The following is a 23,170-nucleotide window of genomic DNA, read 5'->3' as shown; positions in this document are numbered from 1 at the left end:
TGAGGACAGGGACCCGCCGAGGTGTGTGTATCTGTGCTGGTGGATGGCTCACTCAAATATGACGGTGCCCCCTCAGAGGTCAGCAGGTCCTCTGAGGAATTGCCCTCCACCATCACAGCAGTTGCTGAAGGCCCTGTAAGAGAACAGAAGGCAATATTAATCATGATGACAGATGTTGAGGTGCTGAAAATGGCAAGGCGTGTTAACATCAATTGATATTGCGTGTGCTGAATGTTAAAGTTCTATCACCAGATGTTTTTTTTTATTCGTTCATGGGATGTGGACATCGCTGGCAAGGCCAGCATTTATTGCCCATCCCTAATTGCCCTTGAGAAGGTGGTGGTGAGCCGCCTTCTTGAACCGCTGCAGTCCATGTGGTGAAGGTTCTCCCACAGTGCTGTTAGGTAGGGAGTTCCAGGATTTTGACCCAGCGCCGATGAAGGAACGGTGATATATTTCCAAGTCGGGATGGTGTGTGACTTGGAGGGGAACATGTAGGTGGTGTTGTTCCCATGTGCCTTCTGCCCTTGTCCTTCTAGGTGGTAGAGGTCACAGGTTTGGGAGGTGCTGTCGAAGAAGCCTTGGCGAGTTGCTGCAGTGCATCCTGTGGATGGTACACACTGCAGCCACAGTGCGCCAGTGGTGAAGGGAGTGAATGTTTAGGGTGGTGGATGGGGTGCCAATCAAGCTGTCCTGGATGGTGTTGAGCTTCTTGAGTGTTGTTGGAGCTGCACTCATCCAGGCAAGTGGAAAGTATTCCATCACACTCCTGACATGTGCCTTATAGATGGTGGAAAGGCTTTGGGGAGTCAGGAGGTGCGTTATTCGGCACAGAATACCCAGCCTTTGTCGGGTGTCAGTCTTGGCATCCCCAACGGATAGGAACTCGAGGGTGCAGCTCAGCTCCAGCGCCTCCTGCTCCGACTACCTGTTGCGGCCCCCCTCTGGTCCTCGCCCTCTCCCGTGCATTCTGGACTCTCTTCTCCTATAAGGGGAGAAAGTAGAGAGGCATGAGTGATGGTGACATGGCCAACTGCTGAATGCATTAGTTTGGGTGAGGCTGACCGTGAAAGAATTGCATCAGAGGGTGAGAATGAGACAGAGCCATGACATTGTATGGGGATTGGGTTGAGTGGTAGTGGTGGGATGAGGAAGTGGTGAGTAAGTGTGGGTAAGTTGAGGATGAGGATTGAGTGGGTGTGAGGAGTGATGTGATAGAGTAGTGTTAACAATGCGGAAGGAGATGTGGGGTGGTGACGGTGATGTGGAAGATGGAGTGTAGAAGAATGAGTAAGTGTACTCACTTTGGCTGACCTAGTTTGGTCATTGAAGTACTTCCTGCACTGGATTCAGGTGCGGGAGATGTTGCTGCCGCTGGTGACCTCGTCTGCCACCTCGGGCCGGGCCTTCTTGGTGGCAGAGGCAGGCCACTTCCTCCCATCCACCGGATAGAAGACATCTCTCCTCCTCCTCACCCCATCCAGTAGCATCTGGAGTGAGGCATCACTAAATCTAGGAGCAGCCTTTCCCTTGTGCTGTTCCATTGTGCTCTGTGGGTGTTTCCTCCAGGAGCAGCCATTGGAGGACTGCCCCTTTAAATAGAGCTCCTCCAGCTGACAGACTGTGATGCGGGTGCGCAGTCCGCCCGCTGCGCAGGTTTCGGACGCCAATTCCGGAAACCACATTAAGTGGCTCCAATTTACCCACAATCGTGTGGGGAACGGACGGATTTTATTGGGCGGGTTATGCTCTTCATGGCCCCAGAAAAATTAGTGCCACATATTTTTATTTTTGGGTGTTTGGGTGCAGCCTCCAGCAGTCCCTTTAAGGACGACCGGTTAGGTCTCAGTACGTCCAGCACCAATATTGGTACTTGAGAAATGAAAAAGCGCTTGGGTAGGAGCACTGGTCACCCATTTAAAGGGTCGCTCAAAAATTGGGTCAGGTGGGCTTCAACTATCCAGTGGGCAGTCGGGTTTTGAAAACATTTTTTGTCTGCCTACTGACTTGTTTTTCAGAATGGGGTGATAGGCAAACAAAAATCACCCCCACTGATTCTAATTATGCTGTAGTCACTATTTCTCAAATGTTCTTGTACTCTTATGTCTGTGTCCCAAGTATCTATTAACGACTTGACAACGCACAGATCAATTTGAAATGAGAATAGCTTCCAGATCAATCAACCAAGACAGTTCCTGTCGACAACACATTTCCTGGTCCTTATTTTGAAATTTAGTAAGGGAAAACAGCTTTCATTTTAACTCTAGATATTTCAAAACTGTATGAAATAAAGGCAGAAATATCCTTATTTTTTTCCACAAGGAATGGCAGGAGGGCACTCACGGTCAAAGGTAAGATAATACACGTTGCTCCAAGAATGGGGGTATGCAATGGATGGGTGTGAACGAGCAGGAATGGAAAGTGATTATCAACTATTTGCTGAAAATTTGTTCCTCTAACAGATGGCATTCTCTCAAATCCATTCCAGCTAATGAAAGAAAATACATGACAGATGTATTATTTATATTAGCTTAGAACCACTTGGAGCAATATAGTGAAAACTGTGGTGCAGGAAATTAAAACAGAGCATCACCAATCTAAACTGGTACTGTCTCCAGATGATATCTTACTTCTATTATCCAAACCACGTGAACCTATACTTGTTCTACACAACAGGCTTATGTTGTGATATAAGGATTCGCAGTCGATTAGGAGATGGTTGAGTCTGTACCAAAATCTAAACTCTGCATTTCATTGCACCTTAAAAATCACTCTGCCAAATGGCTAAAAGTATGTTTAAGGTATTTGTGCAGTATTACTTCACATGGGATATAATGCAAAGGAAAATTTTGACAAATAACAAAAATTATGAACATTATAAAAGATAATTTTAAATCATAAGAACATATGGAAGCTAGATTTAACTGCCCTGCTGCACAACTTTTCAACTATATTCATATGAAAACAGCATTAATCAACAGCCAGAACACATACAACAAAATCAATAGCAACTTGCATTTACATAGCACCTTTAACATAGAAATACATCCCAAGGTGCTTCATAGAGGCACAAGGAAAACGTTCGGTGATCCAAGGAAGTAAAGATTAAGAGGAGCAAAAGTTTAATCAAAGAGGTGCGTCTTAAAGGAGGAGAGGGTGGTGGAGTGCTTTAGGAAGCAAATTCCAGAGAAGGGACATATGTGGCTAAAGGCAGGCCTGTCAACACTGAGATGGAGAAGGATGCACAAGAGTCCAGAGTCAGAGGAACAAACAGTTTGGGGAGGAATTGTAGGGCTAGAGGAGGTTACAGAGATAGGGAAGGACGAGGCTGTGGAGGGATTTAAATGTAAGGATCAAAACTTTCCATTTGAGGTGTTAGGCAACCGAGAAACCAATTTAGGTCAGCAGTGGCAGGAATAATGGACGAGGGAACTTGGTGTGGACTAGGATATGGGCAGCAGAGTTTTGGATCAGCTGAAGTTTAAGGAAAGTGAAGGATGGATGGCCGGTGAATTTTAACTCCCTTCCGCCCGGCTGTTAAAACAAAATGGGGGACATACCTGCTGGCCTCCTTCCCCAATCTGGCTGACAGCAATTTTAAATTTAAACAGGATCCACTTCCTGATAAGTTTGACCACGGCTTCTCATCGCAGGCTTGGGGTTCAGATTACATTCAGGCCCCATGATGTCATACATGTTTAAAGAAGGACCCTGTCCGCTTTGGGCAGGTGTCCTTGGCACCTGCAATGTAAAATTGCGGCCGGCCAGTTCAGGGCGTGTGGCCAGCAGGTAAGTCTCCCCCCCCATTTTAACTGCCTCTCCACCCGACTTCTGCAGGGCAGGTGGAGTTCAAAATCCCCCCTTTGACCCAACAACAACCTGTTGAGAAATTTACTTGGAATACATGAAGCTATAGAATTGAAGCAATCTTTCAAATGTATTTGGCAGATACAGAGATACAGTTTGTAGCTCAATATAGGATTTTAATCATAATCTCCCTTGACCATGTTTGATTTGATATAATGACAATATAGAGTGATTTTTCTTTACACATACATTTGCCATTGATCATTTTTTTCTGTCTGTTGAATTCTAAGATCTTTGAAAATTGAAAAAAGTTAACAGATGCAAAATGTTGAATGGATCATTGTGATGCTTCTTTGACAGCAAACACAATTAAAAAGGATAATGAAACATGTAAACATGAGAGGGGGGGATGAAGAGATGAGGGCAGAAGCATGGGAAATGGAACAGACTCGGCCGAGGACCCTGTCAACCATGGTGGAGGGGAATCCTCAACTAAGGAAAAAGGAGAACATTGACTGGGCTGGAAATTCCACAGAGGGTCTCCGGATCTCCTACTGTAACGTCAGTGGGACCCCCAGAAAAATGGTGTGAATGGCCGTTTTTAGCCATTTATGCCGCTTCTCTGGGGGCTCTACTGGTTTCCCACCAAAGTAATGCTGGGATATCAAGAGAACCCCCATGGAATTTCCAGGCCATTATCTTTTCAATGAAAGGGGGGAGAAGCATTGAGAAGCCGTTTTCATTTTTTTTTGCTGAAAAAAAGCATCTTAACAACCCAAGGATAAAAATATTTCTGGTGCTTCCCCTCCTTCAAGTGTTACCAATCACCATTCCTAAAATGCAAGATTAGATTGACAAAAACATCGTATGTTTGTGCCACACACGGGGAGCAGATTGTTTACTTATATTAATTTAATGCAAGAATTATCTGGCTGACGCAGGGCAAGGGAAAGAGTTGCCACTGGGGTATATCAGACCATTAGCCAAGCAGTGACAAGCAGATGGAACCTTCCTTCAAGCATTTGGTATATGTGATGGTAGTTGGATCTTAGTGAAATATGAAGACAAATGACTTGTTCTCTGGTCTGTGAGTGTCTTTTCTGTGTGCCACAAATAGTTACATAAAAATAAACAAGAGCATACGTGACAAGTTTGCCAGTTACTGTAAATGGAGACTGGAGCACCATTCATTCGTGCCTAATGAATTTGTAGAAGGTCCAAATGCAAATAAATGAGCCAACTGCAGTGTTTAACATAATTGCACAGTGAAGATAACAGCAAAGAATTGTTTTGAAAGGCTTTCTTTTAGGTTTTATTTTCTTCCATTTGTATTCTCATACAGATGGCTCCTCAGCAAACATCCTCATCCAGCTGTAAAGGTGGAAGGCAAACATGGGAACTTTAATATTTTGTCCACCCTGGGATTCTGGGAGATCACTTGTTTTAGAGATGTCAGATACACAAGATCTGCAATTTGAGACTTTGAAATCAGTGAAATTAAACAGATTACAGATCACTTGCTCTCACGCTCATGAGATATGAGCAGTGACACTCAGGCCCTGAAATTGTGCGATGGCAGCAGCAGCCCTCAGGCAAGTGATAAAAAGGGACTGAGAAGTGGAGTGACCGGGATGGGGGCGATTGAGTCGGGAAAAGGGTGATTGGATTGGGGAGGTAGCGGTAGCCGATGGTGGGGGAGGTAGTGCTGGTGATCAGGTCGAGGGGGAAGTAGTGACGGTGATTGGGGGGCAGAGGTAGTGGTGGTGATCGGGGGGGAGGTAGTGGTGGTGATCGGGGGGAGGTGGTGGTGGTGATTGGGAGGAGGTAGTGATGGTGATCAGGGGGAGGTAGTGGTGGTGATCGGGGGGGAGGTAGTGGTGGTGATCGGGGGGGAGGTAGTGATGGTGATCAGGTCGAGGGGGAAGTAGTGACGGTGATCGGGGGGGGGAGGTAGTGATGGTGATCGGGGGGGAGGTAGTGGTGGTGATCGGGGGGGAGGTAGTGGTGGTGATCGGGGGGGAGGTAGTGGTGGTGATCGGGGGGGAGGTAGTGGTGGTGATCGGGGGGGAGGGAGTCACGGTGATCAGGGGGGAGGTAGTGGTGGTGATCGGGGGGAGGTAGTGATGGTGATCGGGGGGGGAGGTAGTGGTGGTGATCGGGGGGAGGTAGTGATGGTGATCAGGTCGAGGGGGAAGTAGTGACGGTGATTGGGGGGGGGGAGGTAGTGGTGGTGATCGGGGGGGAGGTAGTGATGGTGATCGGGGGGGAGGTAGTGATGGTGATCGGGGGGGGAGGTAGTGGTGGTGATCGGGGGGGAGGTAGTGATGGTGATCGGGGGGGAGGTAGTGATGGTGATCGGGGGGGGAGGTAGTGATGGTGATCGGGGGGGGAGGTAGTGGTGGTGATCGGGGGGAGGTAGTGCTGGTGATCAGGTCGAGGGGGAAGTAGTGACGGTGATTGGGGGGGGGAGGTAGTGGTGGTGATCGGTGGGGGAGGTAGTGGTGGTGATCGGGGGGGAGGTAGTGATGGTGATCGGGGGGGAGGTAGTGGTGGTGATCGGGGGGGAGGGAGTCACGGTGATCAGGGGAGGTAGTGGTGGTGATCGGGGGGGGAGGTAGTGGTGGTGATCGGGGGGGGAGGTAGTGGTGGTGATCGGGGGGGAGGTAGTGATGGTGATCGGGGGGGGAGGTAGTGGTGGTGATCGGGGGGAGGTAGTGGTGGTGATCGGGGGGGAGGGAGTCACGGTGATCAGGGGAGGTAGTGGTGGTGATCGTGGGGAGGTACTGACGGTGATCGGGGGGGAGGTAGTGATGGTGATCGTGGGGAGGTAGTGATGGTGATCGGGGGGAGGTAGTGGTGGTGATCGGGGGGGAGGTAGTGGTGGTGATCGGGGGGGAGGTAGTGATGGTGATCAGGGGGAGGTAGTGGTGGTGATCAGGGGGGAGGTAGTGATGGTGATCAGGGGGAGGTAGTGGTGGTGATCAGGGGGGAGGGAGTCACGGTGATCGGGGGAGGTGGTGGTGATCGGGGGGGGAGGTAGTGGTGGTAATCGGGGGGGAGGTAGTGGTGGTGATCGGGGGGGAGGTAGTGATGGTGATCAGGGGGAGGTAGTGGTGGTGATCGGGGGGGAGGTAGTGATGGTGATCAGGGGGAGGTAGTGGTGGTGATCGGGGGGGAGGTAGTGGTGGTGATCGGGGGGGAGGTAGTGGTGGTGATCGGGGGGAGGTAGTGGTGGTGATCGGGGGGAGGTAGTGACGGTGATCAGGGGGAGGTAGTGATGGTGATCGGGGGGGAGGTAGTGATGGTGATCAGGGGGGAGGGAGTCACGGTGATCGGGGGAGGTGGTGGTGATCGGGGGGGGAGGTAGTGGTGGTGATCGGGGGGGAGGTAGTGGTGGTGATCAGGGGGAGGTAGTGGTGGTGATCGGGGGGGAGGTAGTGGTGGTGATCGGGGGGGAGGTAGTGATGGTGATCAGGGGGAGGTAGTGGTGGTGATCGGGGGGGAGGTAGTGATGGTGATCAGGGGGAGGTAGTGATGGTGATCGGGGGGGAGGTAGTGATGGTGATCGGGGGGGAGGTAGTGATGGTGATCAGGGGGAGGTAGTGGTGGTGATCGGGGGGAGGTAGTGATGGTGATCGGGGGGAGGTGGTGGCGGTGATCGGGGGGGAGGTAGTGATGGTGATCGGGGGGAGGTAGTGATGGTGATCGGGGGGGAGGTAGTGATGGTGATCGGGGGGGAGGTAGTGAAGGTGATCGGGGGGAGGTAGTGACGGTGATCGGGGGGAGGTAGTGACGGTGATCGGGGGGGAGGTAGTGACGGTGATCGGGGGGGAGGTAGTGACGGTGATCGGGGGGGAGGTAGTGACGGTGATCGGGGGGGAGGTAGTGACGGTGATCGGGGGGGAGGTAGTGACGGTGATCGGGGGGGAGGTAGTGACGGTGATCGGGGGGAGGTAGTGATGGTGATCGGGGGGGAGGTAGTGATGGTGATCGGGGGGAGGTAGTGACGGTGATCGGGGGGGAGGTAGTGACGGTGATCGGGGGGGAGGTAGTGACGGTGATCGGGGGGGAGGTAGTGACGGTGATCGGGGGGGAGGTAGTGACGGTGATCGGGGGGGAGGTAGTGACGGTGATCGGGGGGGAGGTAGTGGTGGTGATCGGGGGGCGGCAGTGATGGTGATCGGGGGGAGGCAGTGATGGTGATCGGGTGGTGGAGGTAGTGGTGGTGATCATGGCGGTGGGAGGTGAGTGATGGCAGGCAGTGGCCCGCATTGTTTGAATACGGGGTCAGGAGGAGCACTCCAGCCTCTCCCGGCTCCACATTCAGGTAAGTAAATTTTAACATCTTACCTTGTTGGTTGCGGCCTAACCGACAGTCCCTTTAAGGACCGCTTGTTAGGTCGCCTGTAGATCTAGTTTTCATGAGTGTCGTCAGCGCCCGCTGCCTCAGGGCAAACCGATCTTGCAGTGGGGGCCTGAAACAGGCATCAGGCCCCATATTTGCAAGTGCAAGGAGCCTAATATCTGTTTCAGGCGTGGGCACCGCTTGCCAATTTTTTGGCCTTTACCAATATGGAGGGCGGTGCACTTCTGGCTCATAATGTGCATGTGCTTCCTGCCTGCCATATTGGAGGCTTAGGAGGCCATTTAGTGCCCGATAAACAGGCGCTGCTGGCCGAATTTCTAGACAAGTGTTGCTGTACCACCCATTCCCCCCAAACTACCAGTTCATTTTGTTTCATTCTGCAGGTCTCTGCAGAAGTACATATGTCAGCACTGTAATTTAATCTGTCGCATTCTTGCATGTACTGTAAATAGAAACATTGCAGCTTGCCAACGTGGAACTAACACACAATTAGTAACAACTTTAATATTGTACTATAAGTAGTTTATATTTGGCACTTGAGACTTTTCATCCATTTATGTATTTGTATGGTAATTAATACAGTATAGACAGCATTATATCTGTTGCTTACATTTTCATGTGCAAGTGGGACCAATTTTGTTCCTTAAGTTGTTGAATTGTACAATCTAATTGATTAATAAATGTTTTTAGCAACTTACAGTTTGATTATATCCTACATGACGAATGAAATAACGAATAACAGTGCCAGATGTTAAATCCCATCAAGTAAATCTATGATTTGAAAAACAATAATGGATTAAAACAGCAGCCCCTAGCAAAGAATAATGAGTAATTGGGCTTGTCACTCATAAATGAGTTAAATCAATCATATACTAAAAATGGTAGGTGGGTCACAACATTCCACTGTAAAATGCATTGAAAACTCCGGTTGGTAATTCTGCTGTAAAAGTGTCCACATTTACCTGAAACACCTGTTACGTTTATAGGTAGTGCTGTGATAGGGTTTTGCAGTGTTAAGCTTTGCTAACATTATTAACACCATAACACCTTGCAATATAACACCGTATCACAGAGACAAATCTGTTCAGAAATGAAGAGAAATAAAGAAATCTTGCCAGTAAATGTGGGCATCTCTTTAGGACAGCGTTGCAACTTGAAATATCATAACCTCTCCGCTGTTTGAAAAATCTGGGCATATTAGTTTTTTAAAATTGGCCCATTAAAAGTAAATCAAATCACGACCTGTATAGATTTTAAACTTTTTTTTATTCATTCATGGGATATGGGCATTGCTGCCGAGGCCAGTTTTTATTGCCCATCCCTAATAGCCCTTGAGAAGGTGATGGTGAGCCGTCTTCTTGAACCACTGCAGTCCATGTGGTGAAGGCTGTCCCACAGTGCTGTTAGGTAGGGAGTTCCAGGATTTTGACCCAGCGACGATGAAGGAACGGTGATATATTTCCAAGTCAGGATGGTGTGTGACTTGGAGGGGAACGTGCAGGTGGTGTTGTTCCCATGCGCCTGCTGCCCTTGTCCTTCTAGGTGGTAGAGGTCGCGGGTTTGGGAGGTACTGTTGAAGAAGCCTTGGTGAGTTGCTAAAGTGCATCCTGTGGATGGTACACACTGCAGTCATGGTGCGCCGCTGGCGAAGAGAGTAAATTTTTAGGGTGGCGGATGGGGTGCCAATCAAGCGGGCTGCTTTGTCTTGGATGGTATCAAACTTCTTGAGTGTTGTTGGTGCTGCACTCATCCAGGCAAGTGGAGAGTATTCCATCACACTCCTGACTTGTGCCTTGTAGATGGTGGAAAGGCTTTGGAGAGTCAGGAGGTGAGTCACTCGCTGCAGAATGCCCAGCCTCTGACCTGCTCTTGTAGCCACAGTATTTATATGGCTGGTCCAGTTCAGTTTCTGGTCAATGGTAACCTCCAGGATGTTGATGGTGGGGGATTTGGCGATGGTAATGCCGTTGAATGTCAAGGGGAGGTGGTTAGACTCTCTCTTGTTGGAGATGGTCATTGCCTGACACGTGTTTGGCGTGAATGTTACTTGCCACTTATCAGCCCAAGCCTGGATGTTGTTCAGGTCTTGCTGCATGCGGGCATGCAGCCATTAGAAAAATTGGGGCTTCTTCATTCATTAAAAAATTGAAGACTCTTCCAACAGCATTGAGGGATTGTTCCAGTCCCCGCTGCGGAAGTACTTCTTCAATCCTATTCTACTGAGGTACTCCCCCCACCCCACTGAGATACTTTGCAACCTCCCCCATGAAGTCCTTTTCCAACGTTGGCTTTACAGTGCTGTGGGATGTCCTGAGGTCGTGAAAGGCCCTATATAGATGTAAGTTCTTTCTTTCTTTAAAGGGATGCTGGGCTTCATCACAAGGGCTACTACATTTGTAAGCTACTTTTACATTGGTGTTTGTTTAATTTGGGAGATCACTGTCCAGTAGCTGGATCCGTGCATTTACACTATTAAATATGTCCTCCTTGTCCTGGTGGCAGAATCATAGATTCATGAGAACCTGGCTATACAAATCTGTTCCAGGAATCAGAGACCCAGTTTTAGTAATGTAAATGCAGGGAGCCAGCTTATGGATGTCAGTTTTGCAGAATTTGAACTAAATGAGTGCCAGTTGAAAAGTAACTATACAGACCACTGTTGAGATCTCATTTGGAGCATCCTGTTCAGTTATGGATACTCCATAATATATTACCCTTGAAGGAAATCCATCCAGGAATGTCCACGGCAACACATCGAACGAAGGGTCTTAACTATGGTGAGAGGTTGACTACATTTGGGATTATATTTCCCAGAGATTAAGAGGCAACCTGAATGAGGTGTTTGACGTAATGATGGGACTTGACAAGATAGATATTAAAAGAAATTTCCCTCTGGGAGAGGATTTCAGAGCAAGGGCACATAATCTTAAATTTAGAACTAAGCCAGTTAACAGCAAATTCAGGGGGAAAAAATCCTCATGTAAACGGTTGTGAGGATATGAAACACACTGCCCTAGAAGGCCATAGATGCAAAATCAACGCAGGTGTTTAATAGGGAAATGGGTTCTTGGGCTAAAAATGGCCATTCACAGTGTTTATAAGGGGATTCCCCAGTTATGGCAGGAGAATCCCTGCGGAATTTCAGAGGTTTATTTGAGAAACAAGGATATTAAGGGAGTGAAACTTCCTCAGAACCGAACCCAATATCTTTGCTGTTTATGCTGTGGGTATAATACGAGCACTTTAATGTTTAAAAATGGTGACAGAGGAGCAGGATCATGGTGTAGCCGTGTGGGTAGATTGTAGGTTTCTGCTTGTGGTTCTCTAAATGTAAGTTACTGATCCCAACAATGTTGCAATGGAGAGGTTTAGTGTGGAGGCTGGGAGTGTCTTGACGTGGGGGAAGAAAAATTAGCGAGAGTTTTTCTGGGCTGTTCTCATGTTCCCACTGAGTGACAGAGTCCTTGGAGAGGGTCACCTGCCTTCTCAGTCAAGGGTAATGTAGGAGATTACCAAAGTGGAGAAAACAATCAATTAATTTAAAAAATATAAAATGAGTGGCAAACTTCCCAGTAAAGTAATCCCAAGTGTGGAGGGAGTGGGAAGAAGTAATGTCTTTCATTAATGGATATGACATTATAAATTGTATCCAACATTTTATGTAAGCTGGAAAATATAGCCTGTGGTACAATTAACTTTGTTATTTTAAACTCCAGATATTACTTCTGGTCTGTTTAGCAGGCTATGCCCTCATTCAGCGCTGCAAGTAAAGATTCTGACATTTGCACGGTACTACTGTATCCTTCATTTGCAGCAGTTGCATAATGTCAGTTTGCAGTGGACTAAAATTCCGCAGCTGTGAATGTGATAGATGAACTAACATTTGTCCTCCAGAAGGAATGCTTTATTTTGTCTTTTCAACGGATTGGTTTGTAAGATTGCTTTCCTGCAGAACATAGTTGCCAGTGAGATACATTTATTTTGATTACAAAACGTGACCTATTTTGATGAATCTCACTTTAAAAAAATAAGCATACCTCCATATGTTTAAATGTTTTTGATTTTTTTTATCATAAACCTCACATCTAATATTTCACCCGTTGAGAGTTTGATAGTTGCAGTACAGCTAACTTCAGGTAAACAGATATCTTGTTTGAGCATAACATAGGCTAAGATCGTGAGCTCATCGTGTGGAGAATTGTGGGCATGCACTTTCATCCTATTGCTTCGTTGGGCAAAATGAAATCCCTTGTATCTTCGTTTTAAAATGCCAGATTTGAGCTTTCCAGTGGTTCAGTTGTAAATGCAGCGTTCATTGTGGTAATGAGCTATATTGCCTCTCTTTAAATCTTTAAAGGCAGTGGGAAAGATATAGATAAGGGAAACACAGCAAGCAAAAAGGAAGCAAAGCGAGTATTTCACATCCCAGATGGTTACACTCAACATTACACTTTACCAAAATCCTAGCAACAACTCTGAACACACTAGAAAAAGTGTCAGTGCAATGCAGGGTTTTCTGTCATGTTCCAAGTCACAGCGTTCTTTTCAAATGTGTTTCAACTGTACATCAATGAATAAGAACGCAGCATCGATTAAAATTTGAATGCTATGTTGGTGTTTCAAAGCCCAAACCTGCTGCTTTACAATATTTTATCAAAAAGAAATTGAGGAAGGTCTGCCTAGGGTTCCTGGCTGGAAAAACTATAAAACACACAGGAGTCGCAGAGTTTCTTTCCCTACCACATTATGGACTGGTCTATTTGTCATCAGAGATGGAGACCTGGAAATCCAGGCTTAATCACTTGGACCAACTGGATGCATATGAAAGGTCAGAGATTCCAACAGAGCTTTGCTGCCATGGAGAGCTCTGAAAATCAAGGCAGGGCTGCTCTTTGCTCTGATCACCATTCCAGTTCAGTTATTTAGGTAGGAGTTAGGTGCACTGGACATGGAAACCTGTGATACATAATCCTGGTATAATTGATTGTGTTTAAAGCTAAATAATTTTGAGCAGGGGTGTAGTGGGACCAGAACTCCGGAACGCAGTTCCGAAACTTTTTTTTTAATCAGCGTGAACTGTCCTTTTAATTACACTTAAAAATGACAGCTCCAAGTCAGCTTATGCATGCTGTACTGGACCATTAACTACATATTCTGTGGCTGACTTGCGTGACAATACTGACACACTTGCCAACATGCACCCATAGCGCATGTTATATAAGCAGGATAGATAAAATGGCCATGGGAAAAAGAAATAAACTTAGTTTAGGAGAAAGGAATAGAAGGATATGCTGATAGGATTAAATGAAGTAGGGTGAGAGGAGGCTCGAGTGGACCCTAAACTTAATTTAACTCTAGAGTTAAGAACTGAAAATTAGCTGCTGATGGTGATGAAGCTATAAGATGTACTGACAAATAGCCAGATGTATGGACTGCTGATATGTAGAAATCAAGGAGAGCTGCTCAGCCTTGGATAAACTGTCATAACAGGAAAATAGGCCGTGAGGCCTGTAGTATTGTGTCAATTGAAGTATTGAAAACTCTAGGAGTATCATTGTTAAATGAATGGCAACAAGTTAACATCACGTACCATGATAAAACTAGAAATGCTCAATTATAGTCTTAGAAGAAGATGTCGTAACACAAAATCTCATTGGCCCATGAAACTACAGTCAAGATTCTAAAGGAAAGTAAAACCGAAATTCTGAACTCGGAGGGTGCACCTACAACTAATTATCACAGATCTCCTGTGGAAGTTCCTTTGAACTGAGCTCAGTGAATATGTGATTTTATAAACACTACTTTGCTTTGTAAATAATATTTTCTCATAATTTCATGTAGTATCATATCTATTATTGTACTGTAAATGTTTGATTTACGGTCTCCACCACTTACACCATCCACCCTTATCCCGGACAATTGCCTATATTGGGCAAATGGTGCTAAAGAATTGAAAAACATGTATTCCAAACACCATTAACCTAGATCTTTGTTGTGGAGATGCCGGTGATGGACTGGGGTTGACAATTGTAAACAATTTTACAACACCAAGTTATAGTCCAGCAATTTTATTTTAAATTCACAAGCTTTCGGAGGCTTCCTCCTTCCTCAGGTGAATGTTGTGGAAATGTTGACACTGTTAGATAAGGGCTTTTATTTCAATCAATAACTTTTTATGTGGTTCAATGTAATGAAAATTCCTAAGTGTGAATTCTGTGGATGAAATATAATGAAAAAGCTTTTGTGTGAAGTATTTTACACCTTTACGTTCACTGAATATAGAGGAGTGAATTTATTTTCACTAAAACTGCCACCATATCAATGAGTGACTAAGGCACAGATGTGATTTAGAATCCATATCTTGTTATATAGTCCAAGTGCAATTCAATAAAATGTATGTTTTAAAAAAATAATAATTCTCATGCCCGAGAAATACACAGGGTTGACTTACTATTGTGCCGTAGAGTGGAAGAAGGTTTGGAGCTGCGATTCCCCATGTCCAAAGTTCCTGATTTCAGCTGAGAAGAGCAACAAGCAAAGGTCAGATGTTTCTTCATAAGAAAAGGGGGAACCGAATGAGGCAACAGTGCCCTCACCTTGGAGCATTCTTGTCCGACTTGTAGCCGCAAGTTACGGAGTGACATACAGGAGGACCTGGCAGCAGGTCACTTGTCCACCATCTCAACAAAGGAATGGTATATTATCCTGTATGGACCCGAGAAAAAAACTGCAAAGAATCGGAGGTAGGATTGCCAAACCTCTAGCATTGTCTTGGAAACTCCAGGAATTGACGATTAATCTCCAGGACACTGCTGCGAGCAACCCGGGAGAAAAATCATAGCATTAACAAAATTTACATCCACTGAATATACAGGGGAGTGAACTTATTTTCACTTAAACTGCCATCATAAAAATGAGTGTCAGTTTTTGTGAACTGAGAGGTTATAACTATCGGGAAAGCCTGAACAGGCTGGGGCTCTTTTCTGTAGAAAAGAGAAGGCTGAGGGGTGACCTAATAGTGGCCTTTAAGAGTTTGAAAGGGTAGACGTATAGAAGATGTTCCCACTTCTGGGGGTCTCCAAAACTAGGGGTCATAAATATGAGATAGTCACTAATAAATCCACTAAAGAATTCAGGGGAAACTTCTTTACCTAGAGAGTGGAACGCATTACCACATGGAGTAGTGGAGGCGTCTAGTATAAATGCAATCAAGGGGAAGCTAGATAAGTACATGAAGGAGAAAGGAATAGAAGGATATGCTGATAGAGTTAGATGAAGTAGGATGGGAGGAGGCTCGAGTGGAGCATAAACACCAGCAGAGACCAATTGGGCCAAATGGCCTGATCCTATGCTGTAAATTCTATGTAATTCTATGTAAAAAAAATGTGCTTTTTAAAATTTTCTTTGAACACTTTCATTTACTGGTGATAAAAATATTGGAGATGGGGAAAAATGGCCATTTCACTAACAGTCAAGATTAGTCCAGTTGAGTTAGATGTCTTTTCCAATTGATGTGGGAAGGCATTGCACCTGGAGGATGGACCAATGGCAGGAGTGTAGGGGCAGGGTGGTGGGAGGTCATGTGATGAAACCTCCAGAAATACCCCCATCTAGAGTTGGCAACCCTAATTGGAGGGGGGGGAAGAATATTCATCAATAACTGGAAAAAATGTTTTCATTCCCGGTGATTGAAAAAGAGGGTAAAAAATGTAAAACCTACTAGAGTTAGCCATACTAGTGAACTCGTGTAGGATCACTGCAGGCCTGTAATGGGAGTAGAAAACTATTCCATTACTACTGGGCAACAATTGTACACTTCACACCAGGAATTGTGCCAAACACCTGCCCTTTCTCTTGCTCCTGATATAACCTTCTACAATATTTTGTGGGGATGTTAGAGACTAATTAGCGGGGAGTGTTGTTTCATCATACCTTAAGTAAATTCATAATTTTCACTCTCCTCTTAGGTGTAAAGGTTGGCAATAACTTATTCCACTGTAGCAGTAATTTGTAGCTTTATCAAACACCCTAACATATTAACAGGTTGAAGTTTCCAGCAGTGTGGAAGACCTGACACCAAACCTCCTGTTGCAGGAAGAGATATCTGGCAGTGGCTCTTGCACCCATGCTGTGGGGCAGGAAACTCTTCGATACAATTCACTTCTGTCAGTAATGGGTGATACTTCCAAATCTTAACCTCCTCTGGAGTGAGTAACACCAAGTCTGATGGAGTCAATACCAATTTTTAGAACATCTCTCACGTCATGCTTCATTCTGCACAAGTTCCTCTTGACTCGTTTTTGATAAGCTCTGATCAAGCAAAATTATTATTTTTTTTTTCTTTTTGTTAATTTATGTGAACCCATTTCAGAATTGAGGCATCGCTCAGTGTAATGGTACAAATGCACCATAACTCTGGCAGGACTGCATTGGAAGGGTGGGAAGATAGGCTGGGTTCAGGTGCACTCTAGTAGTTCCTGTGAGGTCTTGTGAGGATCAGAGACACCTCCCCACTATCTATCACCATCCACACCTCTTGCACATCACACCTCATGGCATCTGCTGTATTTTACCAATTTATTAATAATAATTAGTTTAATAAATCCCTGAGAGAAAGCAAATATTTGATACTTGCAAATAGTACAGCGTTATTATAATGTGCTCCATACACTTTCATTTGGAGAAGGAATAGAAATGTTTCACCACCATAATTAATTACTTTCATCTACTTCCTTAAGAAATAAAGCTGACTGAATTTTCTTTTACTAAAGCTAGTTATCACCTTCTATCTACCTCTCTTGCACTTTTGTTACAGAATCCTCCTTGAAGTAACGATGGGGGAGATTTTGAGGCCTCCCACCTGGGGGAAACAGGACAGTAGCACCCCAGAAATGGTGGGGAATGACTAACAGCCCCTTTCCTGCTGATAGCATGACCGCCCCTATCTGCCCCAGGACCTACCGCTGGGCAGCTGGAGCGGCCGGCTGAGTTTGGGAGTAAGCCCATTTAATATGCAAATAGGGCTCCTATGATGTGCCATTTTAGGACAGTAGTGGGTGGCCGTATGCTCCATGCAGCTTCAGTTGCCGATCCAGCCGAAGACAGGCCCAGAAGGTAAGTTTTAATTTATATTTTGTAGGGCCGGGAGCAGCTCTACCAAAACAATTTGGGCCAATGCCGCACCGGGTCCCAAGAACAGACCAACCACCCCCCCACCCCACCCTGCACCTATCTTCTTGTAGCCGGGCCACCCATTATTGCGGCGAAGCACAGCAAGGGGACTGCCCCGGGGCACTGGCTTTCCCCATCAGCCCTATCCTAATGAACCCACCCTCAGAATGGACTGGGCATTGCATCAGGACCATCGGGCAGCTGGCGGGCCAACCGAACACTGCGTAAGAGGAAAATATACACCCATCTATGGCGTGAATTCTGATTGAAATGTAAACACTGATATACACAGGATATGTCAGAATTATATATGGCCCACATTCTCAAGTACACTAGACTGGCATTATAGCATTATCTGATCTAATAAACCTCCAACACAATGTGAAGGACTCAATGTAATCATTGTCAGAGAAAAGATGTGCCAATGTGCCAGACTTTGTGGAGCCCAACAAAGGAGAACAGTAGAAGCTTTTACATGGGATAATCTCAAGAGTGAGTAAACCATTACTTTAACCTGCTTGTTCCTGTTATGAAAATACTACAGGGCTGACTTTCTGAAAGTGCATTCCTGGCATGGAGCCTCGCCTACAAGAATTGCAAATCAGGAAATCACAGGCACACAGCCCACCATTTTCCATCCACTACTTTTAATTGATGGAAAATCTTGGATTAAACAGATCAACCCTGATCTATCTATATAATTGAAAGTCTTCCACATAGAATCATAGAAAGGTTACAGCACGGAAGGAGGTCATTCGGCCCATCGAGTCCATGCCAGTTCTATGCAAGAGCAATCCAGCTAGTCCCACTCCCCCGCCCTTTCCCCGTAACCCTGTAAATGTTTTCCTTTCAAGTACTTATCCAGTTCCCTTTTGAAGGCCATGATTGAATCTGCCTCCACCACCCCCTCGGGCAGTGCATTCCAGATCCTAACCACTCGCTGTGTAAAAAGGTTTTTCCTCATGTCACCTTTGGTTCTTTTGCCAGTCACCTTAAATCTATGTCCTCTGGTTCTTGACCCTTCCGCCAATGGGAACAGTTTCTCTCTATCTACTCTGTCTAGACCCTTCATGATTTTGAATACCTCTATCAAATCTCTTTGCAACCGCTTCTGTTCCAAGGAGAACAACCACAGCTTCTCCAGTCTATCCACATATCTAAAGTCCCTTTTCCATGGAATCATTCTAGTAAATCTCTTCTGCACCCTCTCTAAGGCCTTCACATCTTTCCTAAAGTGTGGTGCCCAGAACTGGACACAATACTCCAGTTGTGGCCGAACCAGTGTTCATCATGACTTCCGTACTTTTGTACTCTATGCCTCTATTTATAAAGCCCAGGATTCCGTATGCTTTTTTAACCACTTTCTCAATTGCCCTGCCGTCTTCGATGATTTGTGCACAGATCTCTCTGTTCCTGTACCCCCTTTAGAGTTGTGCCCTCTAATTTATATTGTCTCTCCTCGTACTTCCTACCAAAATGTATCACTTCGCATTTTTCTTCATTACATTTCATCTGCCATGTGTCTGCCCATTCCACCAGCCTGTCTATATCCTCTTGAAGTCTATCACTATCCTCCTCACTGTTTACTACCCTTCCAAGTTTTGTTTCCTGTCATTTAGCCAATTCTGTATCCACGTTGCTACTGCCCCCTTTATTCCATGGGCCACAATCTTGATGATAAGCCTACCATGCGGCACTTTATCAAACGCCTTTTGAAAGTCCATTTACACCACATCAACTGCATTGCCCTCATCTACCCTCTGTTACTTCATCAAAAAACTCTATCCAGTTAGTTAAACATGATTTGTCTTTAACAAATCCAGGCTGGCTTTCCCTAATCAATCCACACTCATTCAAGTGACATAGCGTGTGTCACATATTAAATGCTTATATAGCTCCAAAAAAAATTATTTGTCATATTTTTCTGATTTGCTCAAATAACAACTATCTGTTAAGTTAACCATGTGGATTTGCTCAGATATAGGCAGATACAAAAAGCTACAAATCAGGAATGAGAAACCCAATACCAAATCAACCAATTCAATCTTCATTTTTTTCTTTTGAAAACATCAGTACGATTGCAACAGCTACCACACAGTCACATCACTCAATTTATTTTCTCAAATTGGTTTCGGTCACCGTGTTCATTTCTGGCTCAGCTGCATACGATGGGCCAGAACTTACGCAGGGCGATGTGGCAAAGCTAACTGCAGCTCCTGTAAATTAAATTAGCGAATGTACTTACTGCAGGCTATGTGGTGTCGACTTGCTTAATTTTGAACTTTTAAAAAATTGTGCGCTATCAATTCAGCCTCTGAGCAGGATAAGTTGATGCGCAAGGAACAGTCTGTGAGAATAGAAGATTAGCCCACAAAATCTATCAGGAAGAGAAGTCACGTCCACAAGCAGGCAAGCAGACTCCATTCATTTAAAGTTAGTATTCTGGGAATTATTGTAAATAAAAATTTTAATTTAATTAGTTACTTTCCAGCTGGGCGGATGAGCAAGTTTGCGATTTTTCAGTGATTTCAATGATTGTAGCGTGCGATGGCCCTTTAATTCGCAGCTGTCAAATGCCGGTGAACCAATAGGAGCAAGTTCACGATTTCCATGTTTTAGTGCGCACATGCAAATGGCAGAACTTGCTCCTTCGATTCGCCATAAAAAATGGAGAGCGGTGTGGAGCTCCTCCATTATTTCAGGAGCAAGCTCTACCCCATTGTCATTTAGTTAACAGAGCAAATTCAACAATTCCGTGGGAGCCATGCTCCAAGGGAGCGGGGGTCAAAGATAGGACTGGATCATGTAGTGCCAAAACTCCAATCTACCCTTCTTTCAAGCACAGTTCCCCACTGGGAGAGCAGGACCAGTGACTTTATCTTAACGTTTATAACATAATACATAAAAAAAATTAAATTGCTCTGAAGAAAACAAATTTAATAAAGTCAGCAAGTGTATGTTAGAAAAGCCTTTGAGAAGTTTTCTTCTGACACAGGCTTGCCCTTCTCCCTACATACAAGCTAAATTAGAAATCTAGCAAAATCGGACCAACAGCTTCAAGCCAACCGACACAATCCCCAGAAAGCTGTCAACTCAAGGCCCTGAGCAGACGTCTTTGACATGTGGAAACAATTGGCTACATTGGCTTTGTAACTTAAACTGTAATTTATACCCAACCCGGCTGATTCCCCAAACTGGCTCTCCTAGTGTACGGCCACGCTCACAGGGACTTCTGGTTGGGAAAACGCTGGCCTGAAGCCCCTGATCTTCCGTCCATTCATCAACAAGTTCCATCCCACCATCAAACTCACCATGGACTACTCCTCAGAATCGGTTTCTTTCTTGGACACACAAATCTCCATCAAAGACGGGCAACCTCAGCATCTCACTCTACCGCAAGCCCACGGACAACCTCACGATGCTCCACTTTTCCAGCTTCCACCCTAACCACGTCAAAGGGGCCATCCCCTATGGACAGGCCCTACAAATACACAGGATCTGTTCAGACGAGGAGGAACGCTGAAAGACGCCCTCGTAAGAACGGGATATGACGCTTGACTTGTCGATTGACAGTTCCGATGGGCCACAGCGAAGAATCGCATAGACCTCCTCAGAAGAAAATCACCGGACGCAACCAACAGAGTACCCTTCGTCGTCCAGTACTTCCCCGGAGCGGAGAAACTACGCCATGTTCTCCGCAGCCTTCAACATGTCATCGATGACGATGAACACCTCGCTAAGGCCATCCCCACGCCTCCACTACTCGCCTTCAAACAGCCACCCAACCTCAAACAGACCATCGCTCGCAGCAAATTACCCAGCTTTCAGGAGAACAGCGTCCATGACACCACACAACCCTGCCACGGTAACCTCTGCAAGACATGCCAGATCATCGACAAGGATACCACCATCACACGAGAGGACACCACCCACCAGGTACATGGTTCATACTCCTGTGACTCGGCCAACGTTGTCTACCTCATACGTTGCAGGAAAGGCTGCCCCGGAGCATGGTACATTGGCGAGACCATGCAGACACTGCGACAACGGATGAACGGACACCGCGCAACAATCGCCAGATAGGAGGGTTCCCTCCCAGTCAGGGAACACTTTAGCAGTCAAGGACATTCAGCCACCAATCTTCGGGTAAGCGTTCTCCAAGGTGGCCTTCGAGACACACGACAACGCAAAATCGTCGAGCAGAAATTGATAGCCAAGTTCCGCACCCATGAGGACGGCTTCAACCAGGATCTTGGGTTCATGTCACGCTACACATAACCCCACCAGCAGGGAAAAAAAAGTTATCTGTTTTTAATACAACTGGAAATTCTCTCTCTCTCTCTGCCTTTCGGGTCTCTTTCTCTCTGTCTGGGTAATTTGACACATTGTGTATTCAGTATACTGGGACCTACTGTTTTCCGTGGCTAACCTGTCTGAACACCAACGACACCTTTGATTGGTGTGATGGTGTCCCAGCCTAATATAAGATATGTGATTTGAGAACCTCTCATTCACTATTCACCTGACGATGGAGATAGTCTCCGAAAGCTTGTGATTTTAAAATAAAATTGTTGGACTATAACCTGGTGTTGTAAGATTCCTTTCATTTAAATGGACAGTGAATCATGGTCTGCAGGCTTGCTATTTCCTGCCCAATGTTCCCTGTGAATGGGGCTCAGCCAGACCAAGGAGGAATTAGCCCAAAAATTCCGTCACTGGTAGTGGAGGGACAAAAAAGTATAAATACACGAAAGCCTGAATGAGGAAAGACAAGTGTTGAAGACACAAACTGGTGACACATTTCTAGGGCACCTTCCCTCCTGGAAAATTTTAAATGACGGTGGGAGTCGGGGCACTGTACCTCGGTTGGATTTCTTTCCTGTCTGTCCACGTTACTGATGATTTTCTGTGGAAGTAGTGGTAGGCCCAGGGATGTGCTGGTAATGACCCTGATGTGCTCTCTTGTAGCACCCTCCTGTCTCTGCACTCCACGACCAGCATTTAGCTGTTGAGGGCCCCAGTCTCAGCCAAAGTCTTCAGTGGGATATCTCTTCTGATCTTTGGGGTGCTTCTCGCCCCTTAACACTGTTCCCAGCATCTCTGGCGTTGACACTCCCACTGCAGCACCGATGGAATTTCCCTATTCTGCAGGGCGGGCTCCCTCTTGGTGGTGATGATCCTACCGGGAGACCCCGTCCCGTGCATACCACATGACCCCTGATCCAGGAAAATTATTCAGGATTACAACGGTGTCAGAAGGGCTGGTAGGAGCCCTGCCCCACTGGAGCACCACTGCTGGGAGGAGGACCACAATCACTTTCTCCTCCTCCAACTCTTCTAGTTCATACTGGCTCTCTTCTCCCTCTCCCCCCTCAAATCAACCTGGCAAACTCTTCACCCTCCAATCCCATAGTTCAAGTTGGCTTCTTTCCCCTTCCTTAATTCAAACCAGCACACTCCCCCCTCTTAGGACGACATGCATGCTAAACAGCGGAAGCAACATGCTATAGACAGAGCTAAGCGATTCCACAACCAACGGATCAGATCAAAGCTCTGCAGTCCTGCCACATCCAGTCGTGAATGGTGGTGGACAATTAAACAACTAACTGGAGGAGGAGGCTCCGTAAACATCCCCATCCTCAATGATGGCGGAGTCCAGCACGTGAGTGCAAAAGACAAGGCTGAAGTGTTTGCAACCATCTTCAGCCAGAAGTGCCAAGTGGATGATCCATCTCGGCCTCCTCCCGATATCCCCACCATCACAGAAGCCAGTCTTCAGCCAATTCGATTCACTCCACGTGATATCAAGAAACGGCTGAATGCACT

This window comes from Heptranchias perlo, chromosome 2, assembly GCF_035084215.1.
Source record: "Heptranchias perlo isolate sHepPer1 chromosome 2, sHepPer1.hap1, whole genome shotgun sequence".
NCBI lineage: Eukaryota > Metazoa > Chordata > Chondrichthyes > Hexanchiformes > Hexanchidae > Heptranchias > Heptranchias perlo.
Note: the sequence above shows the minus strand (reverse complement) of the source record.